This window comes from Chiloscyllium plagiosum, unplaced genomic scaffold, assembly GCF_037043375.1.
Source record: "Chiloscyllium plagiosum isolate Xiang-an unplaced genomic scaffold, Cpla_swu_hap1 HiC_scaffold_8, whole genome shotgun sequence".
In the NCBI taxonomy this organism is placed as follows: Eukaryota; Metazoa; Chordata; class Chondrichthyes; order Orectolobiformes; family Hemiscylliidae; genus Chiloscyllium; species Chiloscyllium plagiosum.
This window is the reverse complement of record NW_028270146.1, coordinates 11,052,100-11,073,690: the sequence shown is the minus strand read 5'-3', so window position 1 is coordinate 11,073,690 and position 21,591 is coordinate 11,052,100.

Below are 21,591 nucleotides of genomic sequence, written 5' to 3'. Positions count from 1 at the left end.
ATCTAACTTCCTCAAATGTACCTGGCTAATCACTTCAATTACCTCTTAAATAAATGCATGAAGGAATACAAGAGGAAATGGAAGATATGATGCGATAACTTGTGCGATCAGGAATGTTTGAGGTGTCTTACTACAACAGACTGCCCTCTAGGTAACGATGTTTCCTGGAAGACTGATGAGGAGTAGAGAATTTTGTCACTAAAGCCTGTTCCACCAATCAAACCATGGCTGATCTGTCACCTGACACCATATACTTGCCCCTGCTCTCTGACCTGGAAAATCCTCTGGGTAACCAAATCATATCAACCTCACACAGAAACAACACGCTGCAGGTACTGGATATCTGAAATAAAAACAAACAGCTGGAGAAACTCAACAGGTCAGGTCGCATCTGTTGAGAGACAGAAACAGAGTTAACGTTTTGAGAAGAATAGCAGAACAGAGTCAATTGGTTTAATGTCCTCCTTTTCCTCCCATGTCTTATGATCCATCACGTACAAGTAGAGATGGGAAATACCACCAAATACCAGGAGCAGACATGCAGGAAGATGCAACCCTCACCACTGCGACCACACCAAACCTTCACTCGAACACTTCAACCTAAAATTCAGAGAATGATGGAACCATCCCGGGTCGCACTCTAAATATAAGTGATTAACCCATTTATCAATATGACCAATTATATAATTTATTTGCATTGGACACAGAATAAAAAGATTAATCAACCAGATTTCTTTAATAAACAATAAAACTATTAATTTATTCTGAAACAAGTCTCATTTGGCAAAGATATAAAGCTGAAATATGAAAGTATAAATAATTTACCCTTCAAAGTAACCCAACACACACACACAGACAAGTTAAAGCAAAATTAAATAAACTTTCTCTTGCACGTATTAGTTTCTGAAAAAAGGCCAAATATTGTCATTTCTTGCAGAAGAAAGCACAAGGTGCAAATAGTTAGACATTGTTTTCAATCTGGTATATTCTTATATGTAGGTGGGTTTCATTAAACACAGATCTTCCAAGACTGCTGGATAAGAATGCGTTGGGTGAGTTCTGTCAGCCGGTTTCACATGGACACAAATAGTGTGAAAAAAACCCAGAGAGAATTGTGGACGCTGGAAATCAGAAACAAAAAGAGAAATTGCTGGAAAAGCTCAGCAGGTCTGGCAGATTCTATGGAGAGAAATCAGAGTTAATGTTTTGAGTCCAGTTACCCTTCCTCAGAACCGAGGAAACAATATCAAAAAGTCCAAACAATAAGATTATACGTCCAAAAGACATAGGAGCAGAAATTAGGCCATTCAGCCCATTGAGTCTGCAAAGGGTTACACCCAAAACATTGACTTCTGCACCTCCTGATGCTGCTGTGTTCTTCCAGCCTCCTGCCTATCTACTTTGGATTACAGCATCTGTAGTTGTTTCTGTCTCCTGCCATTCAATCATAGCTGATAAGTTTCTCAACCCCATTCTCCCATTTTCTTCCCATAACCCTTGATCCTCAAGAACTTATCTCCATCTTAAATATATTCAATGTCCTAGCCTTCACAGTGTTCTATGGCAATGAATTCCATAGATTCCCAACTCTCTGGCTGAAGGAGTTTCTCCTATCTCTGTTCTAAAAGGTCTTCCCTTTATTCTCTGGCTGTGCTCTCAGGTGCTAATTTCTCCTACCAATGGAAATACCTTCCCAATATTTACTCTGTCCAGACATTCAGTATTCTGTAAGTATCAATTAGATCCCTCCATATCTTCTAAACTCCATCGAGTATAAACCCAGAGAGCTCAAACGTTCCTCAAATGTTAAGCTTTTCATTCCTGGGATGATTCTCGTGAACCTCCTCTGAACGCAGTCCAGGGCCAGTGCATCCTTCCTGAGATATGGGGCCCAAGATTGTGCACAATATTCCAAATGTGGCCTGACCAGAGCCTTATAGAGATTCAGAAGTACATCCCTGCTTTTATATTCAAGTTGTCTCAAACAAATGCCATCACTGCATTTGCCTTCCTACCTATTGACTCAATCTGCAAGTTTACCCTGAGAGAATCCTGGAATAGAACTCCCAAGTCTCTTTGCACCTCAGATTTCTGAATTTTCTCTCCATTTAGAAAATAGTCCATGCCTCTATTCTTCCTACCAAAGTGCATGACCTCACACTTTCCCACATTGTACTCCAGCTGTCACTTCTTTGCCCATTCTCCTAACCTGTCCAAATCCTGCTGCCTCCTCCCCACCCCTTCAATGCTACCTGTCCCTCCACCTATCTTTGTATCACCTGCAAACTTACTCAGAATGCCCTCAGCTCCTTCATGTAGGTCATTAATGTATAACGTGAAAAGTTGTGGTCCCAACACTGAGTGTTGCGGAACACCACTTGTCACCAGCCATCCTGAGAAGGATCCTTTTATCCCCACTTTCTGCCAAGCTTCTATCTATGCTAACACCTTACCTCTAACACCATAGGCCCTTGCCTCACTCAGCATTCTCCTGTACAGCACCTTATCAAAGGCCTTCTTGAAGTCCAGTTAGACAATATCCATTGGCTCTCCTTGGTCTAAACTACTTGTTACTTCCTCAAAGAATTCTAGAAGATTTGTCAGGCATGACCTCCCCTTGATGAAACCATGCTGACTTTGCCCTATTTTACCATACACTTCCAAATATTCAGATATCCCATCCTTCACAATGAATTCTAGGATCTTACCCACGACCAAGGTTAGGCTAATTAGTCCGTAATTTCCCATCTTTTGCCTTACTCCCTTTTTAAACAGGGGTGTCATGTAGGCAATTTTCCAGTCCTCTGGGACCACCTCTGATTCTGGAGATTCCTGAAACATTACACTAATGTCTCCACTATCTCTTCAGCTATCACCCTTAGAATTCTGGGGTGTAGTCCATCTGGTCCAGGTTATTTATCCACCTTCAGGCCATTTGTTTTTTTCTAGCACCTTCTCCTTCGTAATGATCACCATACTCATTTCTACCCCCTCACTCTCTTGAATTTTTGGGATATTTCTTGTGTCTTCCACTGTAAAGACTGACACAAAGTAATTATTCCGTTCTATAGCCATTTCCTTGTTCCCCATTACAATCTCCCCAGCGTCATTTTCCAGCACCTAATATCCGCTTTTACCTCTCTTCTGTCCTTTATGTATCTAAGCAAACTCTTACAGTCTTCCTTTATCTTACTGGCTAGCTTACCCTCATATTTAAATTCTCCCTCCTAATTTCTATTTTTATTGCCCTCTGTTTGTCCTTGTCAACTTCCCAATCCTCTGGTTTCCCACTGCCCTTTCCCATTTTATATGCTTTCTCTTTCCCTTTTATACTATCCCTGACTTTCCTCGGCAGCCATTGTTGCCTTATCCTCCCTGTACCATGTTTTTTCTTTCCTGGGATGAATTTCTGCTGTGTCTCCTGAGTTACTCCCAGAAACCCCCTGCCATTGCTGTTCCACTGTCTTTCAATTCTACCCAGCACCTCCCTCATGCCTCTGTAGTTGCCTTTATTCAGCTGTAATTCTGTTACCTCTGATTCTGTCTTGTCCCTCTCAAAATGCAGAGTAAATGAAATCATATTACAATCACTGCCTCCTAAGCATTCCTTCACCTTAAGCTCCTTTATCAAGTCTGCCTCATTGCACAGCACTAAATCTAGTATTGCCTGGTGCCGAGTGGGGTCCACCACAAGCTGCTCCAAAAAGCCATCTCATAGACATTCCACAAATTTCTTTTCTTGTGAATCACTACCAACCTGATTCTCCCAGTTCACCTGCACTTGAATCCCCCATGATCACTGTAAATTTGCCTTTCCTACACATCCTTCCTACCTTCTGGTGTACCTTGTGCCCTAGCTCCTGACTACTATTAAGAGACCTATGCATAACTCCAACTATGGGTTTTTTACTTTTGTGGTTCCTCAACTCTACCCACACAGATTCTGCACCATCTGACCCTACTTTGTTTCTTTCTATTGATTTAATTTCATTTTTACTAATAAGGCAATCCCACCCCCTCTGCTCACCTGCCCATCTTTTTGATTGAATTGAATTGATTGTCACGTGTACCGAGGCACAGTTATGAAACCGGCTGGTGCGTGTGTTCAGGCTTCCATACCTTCTCCCTGATGGTAGAAGTTGTAGAAAAACATTGCCAGGGTGGGATGGATCTTTGAGAATGCTGGCAGCCTTTCCTTGACCACGGGCCTGGTAGATGGATTCTATAGATGGGAGGTTGGCCTTTGTGATTGTCCGGGCCGAGTTCACCACTCTCTGTAACCGTCTCCAACCTTGAATGGTACAGTTGCCATACCAGGTAGTGATACATCCAGACAGAATGCTCTCGGTGCACCTATAAAAGTTGGCAAGGGTGTTCACCGTCATGCCAAATTCCCTCAGCTGTCTGAGGAAGAAGAGATGTTGTTGGGCCTTTGTAACCAGTGCATCCACATGAAGAGTCCAAGAAAGCTTGTTGTGGATGACCATTCCCAGGAGCTTGACACTCTCCACTCGTTCCACCTCCGTCCTGTTAATGTGTAGTGGGCTGAAAATGTGTTGCTGGAAAAGTCCCTCCTCCCTACCTTTTATCTTAGCCTGCTGGACAAACTTTCCTCATTCCTGAAGAAGGGCTTATGCCCGAAACGTCGATTCTCCTGTTCCTTTGATGCTGCCTGACCTGCTGCGCTTTTCCAGCAACACATTTTTAAGCTCTGATCTCCAGCATCTGCAGTGCTCACTTTCTCCTAGCCCAGTCTACAGCTCTGGTTATGTGATTTGCTGGGACTCTGATCCCAGCACAGTTCAGATGAAGACCATCCCATTGGAACTGATCCCTTCTTCCCCAGTACTGGTGCCAAGGTCCCATGAATTCGAACCCATTTCTCCCACACCAATCTCTGAACCACGCATTTACCTGCTAAATCTTATTGACCCTGTGCCAATTAGCTCATGGCTCAGGTAGTAATCCAAAGATTATTCACTTTTTTGGTTCTGCTTTCTGATTCAGCTCTTAGCTGTTCATGCTCCCTGAGCAGACCCACTGCTCTAGTTTTATCTATGTCATTGATACCTATGTGGATCCATGAGGACTGGATCTTTACCCACCCATTCCAAGTACCTCTGCAGCCCAGATGAGGTATCCTGAACCTGAGCACCAGGCAGGCAACACAATCTTCGGGATTCTCACAGAGAACAGTGTCCCTAACTATACTATCTCCAATTGCAACAACATTTCTCTTCTCCAACCACCCCCCCCACCCCCACCCCCTCACCACTGAAAGGCTTCCTGCACCACGGTGCTGTGGGCAGTCTGCTCATCCTTCCTGTAGTCCCCATTCCTGTCCACACAGGGAGAAATATCAAATAGTTCAAATAATATCAAATATCAAGTAACCCTGACAGCCATAAACTCAGACATATGCCTTCCAGTAAACAAAATGTACAAATGACCCATAGTATGCCTAGAAAGGCATTTTAAAACAATTATGTTATTTCCTCAGTACTTCAAATGAAGTCTTCAAAAAATACAACACCCATATCTTCTGTTTGTAGTTGGAACATATTCAGCTGGTGCTAATCCTCATAAGGTGAAAGTGAGGACTGTAGATGCTGGAGATTAGAGTCAAGAGTATAGTGCTGGAAAAGCACAGCAGGTCAGGCAGCATTAAAGGGGCACGTAAATCGATGTTTTGGGCAAAAGCCCTTTTCCTGCTCCTTGGATGCTGCCTGACCTGCTATATTTTTCCAGCACTATACTCTTGACTCTAATCCTCACTAAAATTACCCATTGACCTGTTGGCAATTCTTCTGGCCAGCAACCTCTGCCTGCTCTGTTCTAAATGTATCCTCCAGGAAAAGTCACACACTCATTTATGACATTGCTGGAGTATTTCAGGAGGTAAATCATTTTAAAGTCTCGAGATCATTTTGATAGTGACTGAGGACAGGCCATGTGTAAGGCATGTGAGGGGCAAGGTGGGCATGACAGTGCAGTGCCAGGTAAGGTAATGTACGACTCCAGTTTTGACTCCAGTTTATGCTGAATTAACAACATTTGCTCCTCAGAATTGATACCCCAACAGTAATAACAGCTTCATAGAATCACAATGCAAGCCTTAGTTTGTGTCATTTCCCTGCTGGAGACAAGAGTGTGAAGATCGGGTTCAGCCGAAGGTAGGTATGGTGCCAGTGGGAGAAAGGGTATGGTACCAGGTGGGGGAGAGGGCATGATGCCAGTGGGGGGGAGGGTATGGTGCCAGGTGGGGGGGAAAGGGTACGCCAGGTGAGAGAGAGGGTATGGTTCCAGGTGAGAGAAAGGGTATGGCGTCACTGGGAGAGAGGGTATGGTTTCAGTGAGAGAGAGGATATGGTGCCAGGTGGGAGAGAGGGTATGGTGCCAGTGGGAGAGATGATAAGGTGTCAGTGGGAGAGAGGGTATGGTGTCAGGTAGGGGAGATGGTATGGTCCCAGCCAGAGAGAGGATAGTCTTTGGGGTGGGTGAGAGGACTGGGTGGCAGATAGGGGAGACTGGAGAGTGTAGGATGTGTGGGAGGGGGTATGGTGCCAGGTGGTAAACAGCATAAGGTGGGGAGTGGGGAAAGTATAGGGTGCTAGTTGGGTGAGGCTGTTAAGTGAAGGTGGGGGAGAGGAAGAGTGGAGTGTAGGGGAAAGGGAAGGTGGTGGTTGGGGCAGCGGATAAGATGGGGGTTGAGGTGGGGGAGGGTGGGGTGCCAGATGGGGAACAGGGCAGGGACGATCTGGTCTGGAGGACTGTTGGGATCAGGCAGCAGTTGTGTTGAGAGTGTCAGTAGGGAGTCAGTTTCACAGTTAGCCAGGAGTTAGAGGAGGATTTTAATCCCCTAACCTTCACTAGGTAACCGTGAAGCTTTGGTAGGCCAGAACTGTCCTGCTTTAAGGAGTTTTATTGTAGGTGCCAGATGCAGGGAAATTTCCCACTGGAATTTTCAATTTCCCGGCAACTTCCTTGAAGACTGCTTCCTCAGGAAGTCTCCATTCACCTAATGTACAACTACTGTTGCCATTGAATTAATCACATCTAGCCATCAGAATAGATTTCACCAACAGTTTTCACAACAGGAATTCAGGCTTTAACTTGTTTAATCTTTCCTTATCGCTTAACACTGGACTCCAGGAATTCATCTGACATCTCCAGAATTCCTTGTTGGATTTGTTTTAGATTTTAGATGTTTTAGATTTCTTACAGTGTGGAAACAGGCCCTTCGGCCCAACAAGTCCACACCGACCTGCCGAAGCGCAACCCACCCAGACCCATTCCCCTACATTTGCCCCTTCATCTAACACTACGGACAATTTAGCATGGCCAATTCACCTAACCTGCACATTTTTGGACTGTGGGAGGAAACCGGAGCACCCGGAGGAAACCCACGCATTCACGGGGAGAATGTGCAAACTCCACGCAGAGAGTTGCCTGAGGCGGGAATTGAACCCAGGTCTCTGGTGCAGTGAGGCAGCAGTGCTAACCACTGTGCCACCGTGCCATCCATGATTTATTAATTGCTGTCTAATATTGATGGTTCCCGGTTTTCCCCTTGCCCCCACCTTCTTCACTTCTACCCTAACAAGCCCCTTTGTCATTTTCGGATTTCCATGAGACTGAGGTTTATATTAACAAAGGTGAGGAGTAAGGAATAATCAAAAGTTGAACTTTGACATTGGAAGCGGAGTGAATTTAATGGACTGAAAGGAGAGGTAGCCAGGGGAAAATGGACCAAAGGTTAACGGGATAAAGTGTTCATCAACAATGAGTGATCTTTAAGGAGGGGATATTTTGGGGATATGACTATCAGAGTGAAAGATAGGGCAAGCAAAGTCAGGGCTCCTCAGATAACAAAGAAGACAGACAATATGTCTAGAAGAATGAGGGATGACTTAGAGTCATAGGCTCGTAACGATGTACAGCACAAAAACAAATCTTTCGGTCCAACCCGTCCATGCCGACCAGATCTCCAAAATTAATCTTGTCCCATTTGCCAGCACTTGGCCCATATCCCTCCAAACCCTTCCTATTCATATACCCATCCAGATGCCTTTTAAATGTTGTAATTGTACCGATCTCCACCACTTCCTCTGGCAGCTCATTCCATACACGTACCACCCTCTGCGTGAAAAAGATGCCCCTTAGGTCTCTTTTATATCTTGCCCCCCTCTCACCTTAAACCTATGCCCCTCTAGTTCTGTACTTACCCACCCCAGGGAAAAGATCTTGTCTATTTACCCTATCCATGCCCCTCATGATTTTATAAACTTTGATAAAGTCATCCCTCAGCCTTGCTCAAAGTGTGGAAGCTCCTGAATGGTATTGACAAAATGAACATGGAAAGGATGTTTCCTCTTGCGGGTGAGTCCAGAAGCAGAAAGCACTGCTTTAGGGGCAGTGTGGACTCGATGCGCTGAATGGCCTGCTTCCAGGCTGTAGGGATTCTATTTAAAAAAGAGAGAGTTTCCCCTTTAAGGATAAGAACTGGGAAAGAATAGGACCCTCTGCCTCAGAAGGTGGTGTAGGAGTCATCTTTGAATATTTTTAAGATGGAGATGGTTAGATTCTTGTAAGGCAGGGAGACTGAAGGTCATCAGGATATATGGCAATGTGCAGCTTGGAGCATAAATGAATCAGTCACAATCTCACTGAATTAGGAAGCAGGTTTGATAGGCTGAATGGTGCTACTTCTGCTCTTATTTCATATGTTTGTGTGTGTGTGTGTGTCTGTGAGTGTGTGTGTCTGTGAGTGTGTGTGTGACTGTGTGTCTGTGTGTGTGTCTGTGAGTGTGTGTGTGTGACTGTGTGTCTGAGTGTGTGTGTGTCTGAGAGTGTGTGTGAGACTGTGTGTCTGTGAGTGTGAGACTGTGTCTGTGAGTGTGTGTGTCTGTGAGAGTGTGTGTCTGTGAGAGTGTGTGTTTGTGTGTGTGTGAGTGTGTGTGTCTGTGAATGTGTCTGTGAGTGTGTGTGTCTGTGAGTGTGTCTGTGCATGTGTGCCTGTGAGTGTGTGTGTGCTTGTGTGTGCGTGCTTGTGTGTGTCTCTGTGCGTCTGTGAGTGTGTGTGTCTATGAGTGTGTGTGTCTGTGACTGTGTCTGTGTGTGTCTGTGAGTGTGAGTGAGTGAGTGTGTGTCTGTGTGTGTGTGTCTGTGTGTGCGTGCTTGTGTGTGTCTCTGTGCGTCTGTGAGTGTGTGTGTCTAAGAGTGTGTGTGTCTGTGACTGTGTCTGTGTGTGTCTGTGAGTGTGAGTGAGTGCGTGTGTGTCTGTGTGTGTGTGTGTGTCTGTGTGTGTGTGTCTGTGAGTGTGTGTCTATGTGTCTGTGAGTGTGTGTCTATGAGTGTGTGTGTCTGTGTGTGAGTGTGTGTCTGTGTGTGAGTGTGTGTGTGTGTCTGTGAGTGTGTGTGTCTGTCTATGTGTGTGAGTGTGTTTCCATGTGTGTGTGTGCATGTATGTCTCTGTGTCTATGCATGTGTGGTGTGTGTGTGTCTGTGAATGTCTGTGTGCGTGTGTGTTTCCGTGTGTGTGTGCATGTATGTCTGTGTGTGTGTGTTTGTGAGTTTGTGTAAATACGTGTATGCATGTGTGGTGTGTGTGCGTGTGTGTGTCTCTGTATGTGTGGTGTGTGTGTCTGTGTGTGTGTTTGTGAGTTTATGTATATGCATGTGTGGTGTGTAGGCGTGTGTATGTCTCTGTGGTTTTGGTGTGTGTATAAGTGTGTGCGTGTTTGGTGTGTGTGTGGTGCCTGTGTCTTTGTACATGTATGTATGGTGTGTGTGTGTGCGTGTGCATCTGTCTGCATGTGTTTGGTGTGAGTCTGTGTGTGTGTGTGTGGGTATGTGTGAGTGCGTGTATGTGTAACTGTGAGTGTCTGTGAGTGAGTTTGTGTGTGTCTGTGAGTGTGCGTCTGTGAGTTTGTGCGTGCGTGTGCGTCTTTAAATGTGTGTGTTTGTGTCTGCTTGTGTGTGTGTCTGTGAGTGTGTGTGTGTGTCTGTGAGTGTGTGTGTGTCTGAGAGTGTGTCTGTGAGTGTGTGTGTCTCTAAGTGTGTGTGTGTGTCTGTGAGTGTGTGTGTGTTTGTGTGTGTGTGTCTGTGAGTGTGTGTGTTTATGTGTCTGCGTGTGTGTGTGTCAGTGTGTGTCTGTGAGTGTGTATGTGTCTGTGAGTGTGGGTGTCTGTGAGTGCATGTGTGTGTCTGTGAGTGTGTGCATGTGTGTGTCTGTGAGTGTGTGTGTGTTTGTGTGTCTGTGTGTGTCTGTGTCTGCGTGTGTCTGTGTTTCCATGTGAGTGTGTGTGTGCGCCTGTGTATGTGTGTGTGTCTGTGTGGGTGTCTGTGTGTGTGTATGTGGATGTCTGTGTGTATGTATGTGAGTGCGTGTGTGTGTGTCTGTGTCTGTGTGTCAGTGAGTGTGTGTCTGTGTCTGTGTGGGTGTCTGTGTCTGTGTGTGTCTGTGAGTGTGTATGTGTCTGTGAGTGTGGGTGTCTGTGAGTGCATGTGTGTGTCTGTGAGTGTGTGCATGTGTGTGTCTGTGAGTGTGTGCGTGTTTGTGTGTCTGTGTGTGTCTGTGTCTGCGTGTGTCTGTGTTTCCATGTGAGTGTGTGTGTGCGCCTGTGTATGTGTGTGTGTGTCTGTGTGGGTGTCTGTGTGTGTGTATGTGGATGTCTGTGTGTATGTATGTGAGTGCGTGTGTGTGTGTCAGTGAGTGTGTGTCTGTGTCTGTGTGGGTGTCTGTGTCTGTGTGTGTGTCTGTCTGTGTGTGTCTGTGTCTGTGCGTGTGTGTCTGTGTGTGTATGTGCGTGTGTGTCTGTGATTGTGTGTGTGTGTGTGTCTGTGCTTCCGTGCGTGTATGCATGTATGTCTCTGTGTGTGTTTGTGAATTTGTGTATATGCGTAATTGCATGTGTGGCGTATGTGTGTTTCCATGTGTGTGTGTGCACGTATGTCTCTGTTTGTGTTTGTGAGTTTGTGTATATGCGTGTATGCATGTGTGGTGTGTGTTTGTCTCTGTGTGTGTGGTGTATGTCTCTGTGTGTCTGTCTGTGTGTGTGTTTGTGAGATTGTGTATATGCATGTATGGTGTGTATGTGTGTATGTCTCTGTGGTTTTGGGGTGTGTGTGTTTGGTGTGCGTGTGGTGCCTGTGTCTTTGTACATGTGTGTGTGTGCGTGTGTGTCTGTCTGCATGTGTTTGGTGTGTGTCTGTATATGTGTCTGTGTAGTGTGTGTGTCTGTGTGTGTGGTGTTTGTGTGCATGTGTGTCTCTGTGTATCTGTGTGTGGTGTTTGTCTGTGTGCATGTGTGTCTCTGTGACTCTGTGTGTCTGTGTGTGTGTGCACGCATGTGTGTTTGTGCACGCACGTGTTATCTGCATGTGTATGATGTGTAACTTTATGTGGGGTGTGGTGTACATGTGTGGTGTGTGTGTGGTGTGTGTGTATCTCTGTTTGTGTCTGTGTTTGTCTGTGCATGTGTGTGGATATGTGTGTCCGTGTGTGTCTGTGTGCGCGTACGCACATGTCTGTTTCTGTGTGCCTGTGAGTGTGCGTGCATATGTTTGTGTGTGTGTGGCTATGGTATGTGTCTATGTGTGTATCTGTGTGAGTTTGTGTGTGTTTCTGTGTGTGTGCACATGCGTGTCTCTGTGTGTGTGTTTCTGTATTTTTGTGTGTGTGTTTGTGTCTGTGTGTATGTCTCTGTGTTTTTGTGTGTCTGTGAGTGTATGTCTCTGTGTTTTTGTGTGTCTGTGTCTGTGTGTATGTCTCTGTGTTTTTGTGTGTGTGTGTCTGTGTCTGTGTGTGTGTGTTTGTGCCTGTGTGTGTGTGTGTCTGTGTGTATGTCTCTGTGTTTTTGTGTGTGTTGTGTGTATGTCTCTGTGTTTTTGTGTGTGTCTCTCTGTCTGTGTGTGTATGTGTGTGTGTCTGTGTCTGTGTGTATGTCTCTGTGTTTTTGTGTGTGTGTGTGTGTGTGTTTGTGTCTGTGTCTGTGTGTGTGTCTGTGTGTGTGTACATGTGGGAAGGGGAAAACATGACTGATAAAAAAAGAATGCGAGATAACTGCGGTAGTTAATATAGTTAATATAAAAGGGAATCCGAACATTTCCTCTTGGCTTTTAAATTGTTAGTTGGTATTAAATGGCAGGAATAAAGTGGGTTTATGGTTTAAGAAGACCAGTAGAAATGGGAACAGGAGTAGGCTCCTCAGCCCCTCCAGCCTGTTCCACCAAGGAGATCAGAGTTGGGAACTAAGTATCCAAAGATACAGGCAGATGAGCAGAGATGTTTAAAAGTTTATTCATGGCATGAGGGCATTGCTGGCTAGGGCAACATTTATTGCCCAGAAGGCAGTTGAGAGTCAACCACATCGCTGTGAGTCAGGAGTCACATGTAGTCCAGACCAGATAATATTTTCCCTAAAAGACATTGGTGAACCAGATGGATTTTCCTGACAAACGATATGGTCATCATTAGATTCTTAATTCCAGACTTTTACTGAATTTAAATTGCACCAACTGCTGCAGTGGGGTTCAAACCTGGATTCCCAGAACATGACCTGGGACTCTGGAGTAGCAGTCCAGCGATAGTGTTACAAGGCTATTGTCTCCCACTTGTCAGTTAGAAATGAAATGAAATTTTTTAGTAAGACACGATATCGGGTCAGGGGTATAGAATCTGGGTGGGTAAGATTGCAGAACTGCCAAGTGAAAAAGACCCTGATGTGACTTGGGTAAGGCCTTCCTCGGAGTAATCAGGATATGGAGCAGAAAATAAATCAAGAGACAGAAAAGGCATGTAAGAAAGGCACTATAACAATAATCATTGGGGGACTTCGATATTCAGGTGGATTGGGAAAATCATGTTGGTAGTGGATCTGAAGAAAAGAATTTGTGGAATGCCTACGTGATGATTTCTTTTTGGAGCAGCTTGTAGTACAGCCCACTAGGGAACAGGCAATTCTGGATTTGGTGATGTGTACTAGACAGACTTGATGAGTATCTGGATCAGTGGTGCTGGAAGAGCACAGCAATTCAGGCAGCATCCGAGGACAGGCAAAATCGACGTTTCGGGCAAAAGCCCAGACTTGATGAGTAGTTTAAGGTGAAGGAAGCCCTAGGGGGGCAGTGACCATAATATGATCGAATTCACACTGCAGTTTGAGAGGGAAAGCTGGAATCAGATGTAACAGTATTACCATTGAATAAAGGTAACAACAAAGACTTGAGAGGGATCTGATTGAAGCTTAAAGGATACTGAGAGGCCTGGACAGAGTAGTAATGGAGAACGATGTTTTCATTAGTAGGACAGACTAGGACCCTGAGGGCACAGCCTTAGGGTGAAGGGATGATTTCTTTGAACTGAGATGGGGAGGAATTTCTTCAGCCGGAGAATGGTGAGCCTGTGGACCTTATTGCCTCAGAGGGTGTGGAGGCCAAGTCATTGAGCGTATTTATGACAGAGATGGATAGTCTCTTGATTGTAATTGGAATCAAGGGTTATGGGGAGAATCCAGGAGAATAGAGTTAAGAAACATATCAGCCATGATCGAATGGTGAAGCAGGACCCAATGGGCCAAATAGCCTAATTTTGCTCCAAGATTTTATGGTCTTATGGCTGACACATGGAGAGGTTAACAGTAATTAAGGAGAGTCAATGCGGATGTGAAAAAGGCAGAACATGCTCAAATCATTGCATTGATCATTTCATTTTGATGAAGTAACAGGGAAAGTAAAGCAGAGAATGCATTAGACACCAAAATAACTCCAAGATGCTATGCTACTCTCTTACTGCTAGAGTCACGGATATTACAGAATGTCTGCGGGACATTCTGCTGGGGGAAGGCAAACAGCCAGGTGTTCTGGACCACATTGGTATGAATGATACCAGTGAGAAGGAAGGTACGGTTCTGAAGGCAGAATCTAGGGAGCTTGGTGGAAAATTACCTCTAAAATAGTAATTTCTTGAGTACTCCCAGTCTCACTGTGCAAGCGAGGATAGAAAGAGAAGGATAAAATAGATGAATGCATGTCTTCAGATTCCTGGGACAGACTCTGGGGAAGATGGCAGCTGGACAAGACAAATTGGGTTACATCTGAACACAGCTGGGACTGAATTCCTTCTGGGATATTTTGCTAGTGCTGTTAGGGAGAACATAGAACATTACAGTGCAGTATAGGCTCTTTGGCCCTCAATGAGAAAGGTTTAAATTAACCTAGTGGAGAACATTGGAATGCAATACCAGAGTGCACAAACTAATGGGAGAGGCAGATCGCCCAAATATAGAGAATAGTAAGTTAGCAGATGGAGTTGGAGTACGGCAGTAAGTGATGATGTCTAAATCAGGGCTATGCTGCATGTGTGTGAATATGGTTAAAGGTTTGGGGAGGTATAGCCACAGATTGTCTTGTGGGATCATGATGTTGTGGTGAGATATCTCAAGGAAGGCTGAGCTGGATGTTAAGTATTCCTGGTGCAAGGTGTTCGGGAAAGATAGGAAGGAGACCAAAAAAGTGGTTAAAAGTTTGGTTAAGAAGAGCATTAAAATGCTGGAAAAAGAGGATGTCCCAGGGGTTCAAGGACAGAATCGATTTGGCTGGAGTAAGGAACAAAAAGTGCGCAATTACATTGCTTGGTGCAATCTGCAGACCACCAGCTAGTGGGAAAGATATAGGGGAACAGGCAGCATCCGAGGAGCAGGAAAACTGACGTTCCGGGCAAAAGCCTGATGATTCCTGATGAAGAGCTTTTGCCCGAAACATCGATTTTCCTGCTCCTCGGATGCTGCCTGGCCTGCTGTGCTTTTCCAGCACCACTGTGATCCAAATTCCTAGATTGTGTTCAGGAGTTTCCTAAAGCAGTATGTGTCCAATCCAACAACAAAGGAGGCACTTCTAGACCTGGTTCTTGGGAATGAGGTGGACAGTGGGAGCACATTCAGGGAACAGTGATCAGTGTATCCTAAATCTTAGAATCACCTGTGGAAAGGATCCAATCCAGAGTAAAAATATTCAATTTGTGGAGAGCAGACTTTATAACTTTATAACTTTTTTTTGAACAAGGGTGTGGTGTTTGCAATTATTCAACACTCTATCACCACCAGCAGATCCAGGGAAGATTGAAAGATTGTACCACTGCCTCTGCAATTTCCACTGTCACTTCCTTGAACATCCTCAAATGCATTTCATCCGCTCCAGTGTGTCTGTAAAGGGAAAGTGCGGAGCTGGGTCAGACAGACTGCAAACAAAGGTTAGTGGTAAAAGCAATAGCTGAGCAAGGGGCTATCCTCAAATAAGATATTGTTTAAGTGCAGTCAAGCAGTTCCCTCAAAAGGAAAAGTCAAGATAAACAAATCCAGAGCCCCCTGGATTAGCAAGGCAATAGAAGTTAAGATAAAGAAATGTTCTTACGAGAAGGATCAGAAAATATAGTTGAGAACCAACGTGAAAGTAGAAGGTTCAGAGGGAAGATGAAAAAGCAAATAAGAGAAGCGAAGAGGGATTATAAGAAAGAACTGGCAGCTAATGTAAAGAGGAACCCCAAGATCTTCCATATCATATAGATAAGGGGGGGGGGGGGTTAAAAAGGGGAATAAGGCCAATCAGGGATCAATACGAAGAGTTAGACATAGTGATTGAGATATTAAATGAATATTTTGCATCTGTCTTGTTCAGGGGTTATGCTTCATGTTAGGCATTGACGAGACCATATCTCCAACATGATGTGCAGGTGTGTCATAGAGAGTCACAGGGTCCTACAGCACAGAGACAGGCCCTTTGGCCCAAACTGGTCCATGCCGACCAAAATGTCTACACTAACCCCATTTCCCTGCACTTAGCCCATATCCTTCTAATCCTTTCCTATCCATGTATTTGTCCAACTGCCATTAAAATGTTGTTATTGTACCCACCTCAACAACGTCCGCTCGCAGCTCATTCCATATGCGTACCATCCTCTTTGTAAAAAGATTGCCCCTCAGGTTCCCTTTTCTCTTCCTCCCCTAGCCTTAAACTGATGCCCTCTAGTCCTCGATTCCCCAACCCTGGGAAAAAGACTGAGTGCATTCACCCTATCCATGCCTCTCATGATCTTATACACCTCTATAAGGTCTTCCCTCATTCTCCTACTCTCTAAAGAAAAAAGTCCTAGCTTGTCCAACCTCTCCCTATAACTCAGACCCTTGAGTCCTGGCAACATCCTTGTAAATTTCTTCTGCACTCTTTAATAACATCCTTCCTACAGCAAGGTGACAAAACTGAACACAATACTCCAAGTGCGGCCTCACCAACATTCTGTACAACTGCAACATAATTTCCCAACTTCTATACTCAATTGATAAAGACTGATAAAGACCGATGTGCCAAAAGCTGCCTTCACTGCCTTGTCTACTTGTGACTCCACTTTCAGAGAACTATACACCTGAACTCCAAGGTCCCTCTGTTCCGCTACACTCCTTAATGTTCTACCATTCACCATGAGACTTCTGTCTTGATTTGACTTTCCAAGACCTCACACTTATCTATATTAAACTCCATTTGCCATTTCTTGGCCTATTTCCCCAGCTGATCAATGTCCTGCTGCAATTTCAGAGAACATTCCTCACTATCCACGATATCACCTATTTTAGTGTCACCTGCAAACTTACTAATCATGCCTTGTACATTTTCATCCAGATCATTGATATAGATAACAAACAGTAATGGGTCCAGCACCGACCTCTGAGGCACTCCACTAGTCACAGGCCTACAGTCTGACAAGTATCCTTTCTCTATTACCTTCTGTTTCCCATCATCAAGCCAATTTTGTATCCCGTTTGCCAGCTCCCCCTGGATTCCATGCGATCTAACCTTTCAGGGTAGATTACCATGTGGAACCCTGCCAAAGGCCTTACTGAGATCCATACAGACTACATCTACAGCCCTGCCATCATCAACCTTCCTGGTCACTTCATCAAAGAACTCTAACAAATTTGTGAGGCAAGATTTCCCACACAGAAAGCCATGCTGACAATTCCTAATCAAAGAGGTAAAAACAATGACTGCAGATGCTGGAAACCAGATTCTGAATCAGTGGTGCTGGAAGAGCACAGCAATTCAGGCAGCATCCGACGAGCAGCAAAATCGACGTTTCGGGCAAAAGCCCTTCATCAGGAATAAAGGCAGAGAGCCTGAAGCGTGGAGAGATAAGCTAGAGGAGGGTGGGGGTGGGGAGAAAGTAGCATAGAGTACAATTATGCTGCCTGAATTGCTGTGCTCTTCCAGCACCACTGATCCAGAACTCCTAATCAAACCCCGTCTTTCCAAATGCATGTATATCTTATCTCAGAATCTTCTCAAATAACTTACCTACCACAGATGCTAGGCTGACTGGTCTATAATTCCCAGGTTGTTCTTTGCAGCCCTTCTTGAATCAGGGTGCAATATTCACTACCCTCCAGCCTTCCAGGACCTCACCCGTGGCTAATGATGATGCAAAAATATCAGCCAGGGTCCCTGCAATTTCTTCTCTCGCCTTTTGCATTGTTCTTGGATTTTCTTTGGTCAAGATGAGGAGATTTATCCACCTTCACACATTCTAATACATCTAAGGCCTCCTCTACTGTGATATGGACTGCCCCCAGGATATCACCACTGAATTCTCCAAATTCCCAAGTCTTCATGTCTTTTTCCATAGTAAACACAGAGGAGATATACTCATGGAGGACATTGCCCATCTCCTGCTGTTCTGCACATACATGTCCACTTTGATCCTTGAGGGGCCCTTTTCTCTCTCTAGTTATTCTTTTTCCTTTAAGATACTTAAAGAACCTCTTTGGATTGATCCTGTTCTGCTCAGCCAAGGCTATCTTGTGCCCCCTTTTCACCCTCCTGATTTCCTTCTTCAGTAAACTCCTGTATCCCCAACATACCTCCAGGATTCCCAGCTGCCTATATCTGAGTCACGCCTCCTTCCTTTTTCTGGTCAAAGCCTCAATATCTCTTGTCATCCATGGTTCCCTATTCCTGCCAACCTCACAGGAACATATAAACCTTGAACTCTAGCTATCTCACTTTTAAAGGCCTCCCACTTGCTGGAGGTCCCTTTGCCTGCAAACAAACTACTCCAACCAACCCCTACAAGCTCCTGTCTAATCCCATTAAAAGTCACTCTACCCAAGTTTAGAACATGAACCTGTGGAACAGTTTTATCCCTCTCCATAACTATTTAAAAATTAATAGCACTATGGCCACTCGTCCCAAAGTGTTCCCCCTCTGTCACCTCCGTCACCGGTCCTGCCCTATTTCCCAATAGTAGGTCAGGTTTTGCCCCTTCCTAAGTAGGACCCTCTAAGTACTGTTTGAGGAAACATTCCTGAACACACGTAAGAAATTCCACCCCATCTGAGCCCTTAACGCTATGGCAGTCCCAGTCTATGTTAGGGAAATTAAAATCCCCTACTATGACAACCCTATTGTTCCTGCAAGTCTCCCCAGTCTTGCTGCATATTTATTCTTCTAATTCCCGTTAACTATTTGAGGGCCTGTAAGTTCAACCCCAGTAATGTCACCATCCCCTTCTTACTTTTTAGCTCCACCCACAAAGCCTCACTGGATGATCCTTCAGTTATTTCATCTCTGATTACTGCTGTGATACTCACCTCAATCAAACATACAACTCCCCCTCCACTCCTTCCACCATCTCTGTCCCGCCTAAAGCACCTGTACCCTGGCCCCTCATAATTTTGTAAACCTCTATAAGATCACCCCTCAGCCTCCGACACTCCAGGGAAAACAGCCCCAGCCTGTTCAGCCTCTCCCTATAGCTCAAATCCTCCAACCCCGGCAACATCCTTGTAAATCTTTTCTGAACCCTTTCAAGTTACACAACATCTTTCCGATAGGAAGGAGACCAGAATTGCTTGCAATATTCCAACAGTGGCCTAACCAATGTCCTGTACAGCTGCAACATGACCTCCCAACTCCTGTACTCAATACTCTGGCTGAACAGGCTGGGGCTGTTTTCCCTGGAGCGTTGGAGGCTAAGTGGTGACCTTATAGAGGTTTATAAAATCATGAGGGGTATGGATAGGATAAATAGACAAAGTCTTTTCCCTGGGATGGGGGAGTCCAGAACGGAGAGCATAGATTTAGGGTGAGAGGGGAGAGCTATAAAAGAGACCCAAAGGGTAACCTTTTCACACAGAGAGTGGTGCGTGTTTGGAATGAACTGCCAGAGGAAGTGATGGAGGCTGTTACGATTGCAACATTTAAAAGGCATTTAGATGGGTATATGAATAAGAAGGGTTTAGGGGAATATGGGCCGAGTGCTGGCAAGTCTGACTAAATTGAGTTGGGATATCTGGTCAGCATGGATGAGTTGGACCAAAGGGTCTGTTTCCGTGCTGTACATCTCCATGACTCTATGAGAGGGGGCAAGGTTTAGGGGAGAGGTGAGGGACAAGTTTTTCACACAGAGAGTGGTGGGTGCTTGGTATTTATTGCCAGTGGAGGTGGTGAAAGCAGGCACATTAGCAACGTTTAAGGCATATCTTGATAGACACATGAATGGGAGGCGAGCAGAGAGATAGAAACCACACATGGGCAATTAGCAGTGAATCTAAATATGGTTTAGAATTGGTGCAGGCTGAGTGGACCGAATAGCTTGTTCCTACGCTGAATTGAATTGTATCGTGCTGTATTGAATTGTATTATACTGTATTGAATAGTATTGTACTGTATTGAATTGTACTGTGCTGTATTGAATTGTATTGTTCCGTACTGAATTGTATTGTTTTGAATTGTATTGTTCTGTACTGAATTGTATTGTACTGTGTTGAATTGTATTGTTCTGTATTGAATTGTATTGTACTGTACTGAATTGTATTGTACTGTATTGAATTGTATTGCTCTGTACTGAATTGTATTGTGCTGTATTGAATTGTATTGTACTGTATTGAATTGTATTGTGCTGTATTGAATAGTATTGTACTGTACTGAATTGTATTGTACTGTATTGAATTGTATTGTTCTGTATTGAATTGTATTGTACTGTACTGAATTGTATTGCGCTATATTGAATTGTATTGCTCTGTACTGAATTATATTGTACTGTATTGAATTGTATTGCACTGTATTGAATTGTATTGTACTGTATTGAATTGTATTGCTCTGTACTGAATAGTATTGCACTGTGTTGAATTGTATTGTGCTGTATTGATTTATATTGCTCTGTACTGAATTGTATTGTGCTGTATTGAATTGTATTGTTCTGTACTGAATTGTATTGTACTGTATTGAATTGTATTGTTCTGTACTGAATTGTATTGTATTGTATTGAGTTATATTGTTCTGTACTGAATTGTATTGTACTGTACTGAATTGTATTGTGCTGTACTGAATTGTATTGTACTGTACTGAATTGTATTGCGCTGTATTGAATTGTATTGCTCTGTACTGAATTATATTGTACTGTATTAATTGTATTATACTGTATTGAATTGTATTGTTCTGTATTGAATTATATTGCACTGTACTGAATTGTATTGTGCTATATTGAATTGTATTGCTCTGTACTGAATTGTATTGTACTGTATTGAATTGTATTGTGCTGTATTGAATTGTATTGTTCTGTACTGAATTGTATTGTACTGTATTGAATTGTATTGTTCTGTACTAAATTGTATTGTACTGTACTGAATTATATTGTGCTGTATTGAATTGTATTGTTCTGTATTGAATTGTATTGTACAGTATTGAATTGTATTGTTCTGTATTGAATTGTATTGTTCTGTATTGAATTATATTGCACTGTACTGAATTGTATTGCGCTATATTGAATTGTATTGCTCTGTACTGAATTGTATTGTACTGTATTGAATTGTATTGTTCTGTATTGAATTGTATTGTTCTGTACTGAATTGTATTGTACTGTATTGAATTGTATTGTTCTGTACTAAATTGTATTGTACTGTACTGAATTGTATTGTACTGTATTGAATTGTATTGTTCTGTATTGAATTGTATTGTACTGTATTGAATTGTATTGTGCTGTATTGAATTGTATTGTACTGTATTGAACTGTATTGTACTGTATTGAATTGTATTGTTCTGTATTGAATTGTATTGTACTGTACTGAATTGTATTGCGCTATATTGAATTGTATTGTGCTGTATTGAATTGTATTGTACTGTACTGAATTGTATTGTACTGTATTAAATTGTATTGCTCTATACTGAATTGTATTGCACTGTATTGAATTGTATTGTGCTGTATTGAATTGTATTGTTCTGTGTTGAATTGTGTTGTGCTGTATTGAATTGTATTGTTCTGTACTGAATTGTATTGTGCTGTATTGAATTGTATTGTTCTGTACTGAATTGTATTGTACTGTATTGAATTTTATTGTACTGTATTGCACTGTGTTGAATTGTATTTTACTGTATTGATTAATATTGCGCTGTATTGAATTGTATTGTGCTGTATTGAATTGTATTGTACTGTGTTGAATTGTATTGTTCTGTATTGAATTGTATTGTTCTGTACTGAATTGTATTGTTCTGTACTGAATTGTATTGTACAGTATTGAATTTTATTGTACTGTATTGCACTGT